Source organism: Priapulus caudatus, unplaced genomic scaffold (genome assembly GCF_000485595.1).
Source record: "Priapulus caudatus unplaced genomic scaffold, Priapulus_caudatus-5.0.1 Scaffold107, whole genome shotgun sequence".
Lineage (NCBI taxonomy): Eukaryota > Metazoa > Priapulida > Priapulimorpha > Priapulimorphida > Priapulidae > Priapulus > Priapulus caudatus.
Window position 1 is genome coordinate 290,035 of NW_014577168.1, and position 6,364 is coordinate 296,398.

Below are 6,364 nucleotides of genomic sequence, written 5' to 3' on the forward strand. Positions count from 1 at the left end.
CTCCCTCACTCTCTCGCTCTCTCTCTCTCTCTCTCTCTCTCTCTCTTTCTCTCTCTCTCTCTCTCTCTCTCTCTCTCTCTCTTGCTCTCTCTTTCTATCAAGCTTATTAAATCTACGTCCTGTTTATGACGGTTAGCATTGTATAGGGGCGGTAGCAGGAAAGGGCGTATATAATAACTAAATGTAGGTAGTCGTAGTGAACAAGAGACAGCGAGAGAAAGCGGGAGATGGAGAGAGAGAGAGAGCGCGAGGGGAGAGAGAGCATTGAATAAGCAAGAGAAAGGGAGAGTGGGCGAGGGAGAGAATGGCAGCAAAACAGAAAGAAAGATCTCGAGTGATGTAGTTGGAGGTAGGGGGTTTGGGATTAATATAAAAGTAAGCAGGTTAGTTAAGAACGGGAAAGAGCGCGCGAAAAGATTACGTAGAATGTTAACCGTTGACTGTTGCCTAGTCATGCCAGTGTAATTTCATATATTATACAACAACACTACTCTATTATCTAACTAACTCTATTCTTAAAGTTAGCTAGCCGTTGACACTAATTCTAGCCACTAGTTTTCACCCATGTGATGTCGATTTTATATCATTTATACACGTTGAATGTATCAAAGAGGATTATCGTGGAAGCTTGCTGAAAAAATATCATCTTTGCGTTAATGCGACGGTAATGAAGGTGAGCTTAGACTAAATACGTACGTTGAATCCTGGGCACTGGTGAAGCCATTCTGGTCCTCGGGTGTTAGTACCCTTAGGAAATTGTCATTCTGGTCCAAGAGTTCCAATCGAAAACCACCCTAAAACGTGCGAAACGAAACAGTTACACGGCTGCATGCGTTATACGCATATAGGTAATCGGCAATGCTACATTTGCAATACAAAGCGCGCAACGAGATTCACGCTATATGAAACGGGCGAAAAATTAGAGATAGCACAATGCTGTATATAGGTAAAATAGTACATGTTCATGCAATGAGACAGACGTGGATGCAATAGTCAGATGAAGTGAATCGCAATATTAACGTCTCTTTTAAGTGCAACGGGGCGCGCTTGTACGGTATTGTCGGAGCCTGTGTATCATAAGAAATAACAAAAGAAAGAGGAAGACAAGAACGGAGAGTCATTGAACGATACGAGGGGAGCGAGACGAATGATTGAGTGAATAAGTGTGTGTGTGTGTGTATGAGTGTGCGTACGTGCGTGCGTGCGTGCGTGCGTGCGTGTGTGCGTGTGTGCGTGCGTGTGTGTGTGAGTGCGTGTGTGTGTGTGTGTGTTGTGTATGTGCGTGCGTGTGTGTGTGTGTGTGTGTGTGTGCGTGTGTGTCGTGTTTGTGTGGTGGTGTGGTGTGTGTGTGTGTGTGTGTGTGTGTGTGTGTGTGTGTGTGTGTGTGTGTGTGTGTGTGTGTGTGTGTGTGTATGCGTGAGAGGAGAGAGAGGACTAAGTGAGTGAGAAAGAGAGAGAAGAGGGGAGGGGCGAGCGTAAATAATGGCAGTAAACAGGTCACGGCAAGGATTATATCAGCATACCTCGTTAAAAACTCGACAAACTGGTTTCCTGTGTAGGGCAGTATCTCAATGATGTGTTCAAAGCAGAGGACATGAGTACGTCACGCTGAGTGATGCAACGCAGCGCAGAAAGACCGAGTGATCAAACGCGGAATATCGCATATGTATACATATATATATATTCTACTTATGCAGATCTGAGAATCTTTGCAGGGCTGCAACATTAGAGCTAGCTATGGCTGTATGCATGGTTTATGCTGTTGTGTGTGGGTGTGTTCGCGTGCGCGTGCGTGCCTGCGTTCGTGCGTGTCTGCGTGCAATATATACGTGCAATACGTGCGTGCAATTAAACGTGTAGTAAATAAGGGCCGCCGGAATTTCGTTGATATCGTTGCAGGAATTTGATCAAACAGAAATCAGCCACGAACGCCGTCACGATCGATGCACGCGTGACGTCACGTGCCGTGTCGACGACAAAGCGGGGTTAGCACGTGCCAGCCTCCGTACGCGCACACGTACGCACGCACGCACGCGCGCACACACGCACGTAAAAACGTGCGTTCATGCGCGCACAGACACATACACGCCCGCACGCGCGCGCACGCACGCTCATACACACACATCTGAAGATATAAGACGTGCTCGTTTAGGATAACTATACGCCGTACTATATACGCCGTAACTATACCGCGTAATTTGTTCTCTTTCGTATATATGTTACTAGAACACCTACTACACGCCACATATTGTTTTAGTCAAGACGCAACCTTAAAATTTCTGCGAACATTCGATAAATGCTACGCATGTTCACATTTCAGCATTTCAGCTCTATGCATTCATTCACGAAGAAAAAAATCTACTATTTCTGCATACACCTGTCCGCACACTTGCGCAGGCATGCACGCTCGCATGTACATAACACCTACGCCATAGCTACACAAACCTTTGTCAGAAACAAAATTAGTCTTAACATTAGTCTTAACACTAACATTTCCTCGTAGACCGGCGACAGCGCTTTGTTTCGTATTGTTACGAGGAAATCTGCTACGATTTTTCATCCAGGTAACTTCGCAGCGTTTCTGACGACGGTGTAAGAGAAAAAGTTAATTTTGTAATTTTAATTTGTAATGTTAAGACTAATTTTGTTTCTGACAACGGGCCCCTGGCCACTACGACTGACTATACGCGATACACCCAGTTACGTACAATACGTACATCATCACTAAAAAAGACCAGTAATCCGCACAGCTGCGCCCGAGCGGCTACTCGTGAGATCAATTGGAGGGTTGACTTGCATTTTCTGCTATTATTTTTTTTATGGATAACACAAACACGGTGAGACAAAGACGCAATCCCTGCAGCTGTGTACGTTTCCCACGACATTCGTTAGAAGACACGATCGATGGCATACGTGTGATCTCAGTGTGCATTCGGTCTAATTATATCTACCCATATTATATATATATATACATATATATATATATATATATATATATATATATGGCATCTCATTCTATTGTTTATGGCACCTCATTCTATTTTTCTATATTTATTTTCATATCTCATTTCTATATATAAAAGTAAAAGCACACGGACACCCATGTAGATATGAAAATAAATATAGGAAATTAGAATGAGGTGTCAAATTTTAATCAGCAAGCTTTCGAGAGTATCTCTCTTGTATAGCCTAATGACAGAGGTCCCAATTTGGGAAAATCCAAGAAAGGGATCACTTGTGATGATGGTCCATCGCCGTTTTTTCGCGGTGCACAAAAACAGGGAAAAAGTTGTGGCTGGCTGTGTTTGTTGGGGCGCACCACCATTTTTTGTAAAGTATACATGTAAAATAAAATGCAAATTCAAAATGAAAATGGAAAAAAAGAAAAGTGTTTGACATTTGTGGCCTTTTATTGTTCGCTGGAATCAAAGTGCATCAACAACCACGGGGCACCGGGACCAGCATGTCGCACCGGGACGATCTCGGTGAGACCGGGGACACTTGGGACGTCTGCTAATGAAGAGAGCTACTCTCAAAAGCTTGCTGATAAATAAATAGAATAAATTTGACACTTCATTCTATTTTCATCTCTCTCCATCTCTCATCTCGCTCATCTCTCTCTCTCTCTCTCTCTCTCTCTCTCTCTCGTCTCTCTCTCTCTCTCTGTCTCTGTTTCTCGCTCTCTATCTCTCTCTTTCTCTCTCTTCTCTCTCTCTCTCTCTCTCTCTTTTTCTCTCCGCTCTCTTTCTATATATATATATTATTATTATATAATATATATATAATAATATATTATACTACTATAATATTATACTACACAAACAGATATATATATATATATATATATTATTATATATATACACAAACAGATATAATATTATATATGTTATATAATATAATTATATCGACCAAAAACAATAGGTCGGAAGGAAGTCGACGATAGGGCTCCGTCTCTGCGCGCCAGATTTTGTGTGCGTATAATGTCTTCGGTGAATATTCACTGACGTGCAGATTAATGCAGAATAAAAACTTGCCATCGCCTCTATGATCATGCAATATGAGCATCTTCCACTCTCGTGTGAGTAATCGGCTTTAAAGCCCACAAAAATGTGTATCTCTCCCGTAGGAAGTATTCAAATGTTACTTATACACTTACATTTTAACATAAGTGGTATATTGCTTATGGATATATATTGTAGTGTGTTACTTACAGTAAGTCGCGACATCTCTGTGTTGTCAGAACCAGTGCGTGCTGAATTGGCTATGGATTGACATATTTGTTTGTCATATTGCGTCTACTTCCAGTCATCTCTCGCTCCCTCTTTCCCCTCCCTCCCTCCCTCCCCTCTCTCTCTCTCTCTCTCTCTCTCTCTCTCTCTCTCTGCCTTCCCCCTTCTCTTTCTGCTTCTCGTATGCGTGCGTGCGTCTGTCTTAGTATAAGACGAGATCAATACGCAAGGGAAATAATAATTACAACTCTGGTTGATTGCTCAGTCGGCCCCTTGGTCCTGTACACACATGTATAATGTACACATTATATTTGCTATACAATATCTAAATGGATCATCCATATCTGTTCCCCCAACAGACGGGACCATGATGACATGTTTATGGCTTTCTACTATTTCCGGTTAACGTGTTTGAACGAAGAATGAACAGGTAAGGGATTCGCTGTGCCTTCATCAGAATTTGGTTAAAACGGACCGCTGCTATATGGCTCCGTCGATGTCATTCGCTCAGCGTGGATTCCCGCACGAGCGTCGGGAATGTAGATTCTGCAGAGAGTTCCGGCATTACCTTGCAATCGTTACAGTAATTAAACGTAAAGCGTTATATTTGTGAGCGAGGAAAAAAAAACTCGACTATGAACGTATTTACTCAGGCTATAAGCGCATGTGCGGCAATTTTGTAGCTATCGTATATTTCATCGTCGTTTATTTCCCAAATTATTGCTTCATCTTTCCGTCAGATTTTACCCGTACGGGTTGTCATGCTTCGGCTAAACGTGACAACCCCGGATGTGACGGCTATTTTAAACAAGCTGCATTCTGCAAGTTCCGGTGGATTATTTGTTAATCCCTAAATTATATGTGACAAAAGTAGAGGCGTGATTCACTCAAAACCGTGCGTGTAAGCGGGAAGGTAAAAGCTAGTGTATGTACGATCAATTTATATTCCACAATGCTCAATTAAAGAGAGTAGGCTTTACGATAAATCACACATTATTATACGTGCAATACAATGGAGATTACCAATTCATATCTATTAATTGTTTCTAATAAGTCGTTGCAAACTTTCATCCTGCTGTACCGCTTCATAGGAGCGAAAGTTTCTGCTTGTGAGGTTTACTGATTTCCGTCATTATTTTGTAGTAAGAAGATGTTGACTATTAATAGATAAATTATATAAATTATATTCTTAATGAAGAAATTTTGATGAACAGCAGACGTGCATGAACATTAGTGTGTGGACCTCAAAAATAATCTACTGTCAATTATCATTTGTATAATGTACAACCGGAATTACATAAATAAGGAATATCGTGAAATGGCGTCAATTAAGAGTTAATACTTTAAAGAAATTACGTTCTTAATAACAAATGGATTGGGTTTAATTAAATTAATGAAGTTCGAGTATACAAGATTGTCGTTTCCAGCTGCTTTGTTGGTATTTGTTGTACTGTGCATGGTGGGTATCGCGTTTAAAACCAAAGTTCCACATATATGACTTAGCGATTCGATGGTGTATATAATATCAAGAGCGTATTAAGAATGACTTCTTAATTAATTTTAAAAAAACCTTCTTAATACGCTCTTCATAATATCAGGAGTGAATAATAATCGATCTATTATCTATTATTATATTCTTATATTTATTATATTTATATTTATTTTATTCTTATTCTTATTTATATATATATTCTTATATTTATTCTTATATTCTTATATCTTATATCTATTATCTATTATCTGATAGAATAATCTATTATTATTCACTCCTGATAATATTCAAAAGGAGAAATTATGCGAGCATGATTGAAATGAAGTGTAAATCCACTACGTGCTGGCATATGCAATACACGTTGGAAGTACGAAATTTATATATCTATCTATCTATATGTAGTGAGGTCACTGTCGCCAGTCGAACAGATACCGGTACCGTCAGCGTGACAGCCATGGATTAATGATCGTGACAGTGACAGGTTTTTACGCCGATATACGCCCACGAATCAGGTCAAGAGAAACCGAAAGTAGAACGCTAAACGTGTCTCTTCTGCTCGCAATTCAGCTGTTGCGAAACGCGCGCGTGCGTGCGTGTGTGTGTGTGTGTGTGTGTGTGTGTGTGTGTGTGTGTGTGTGTGTGT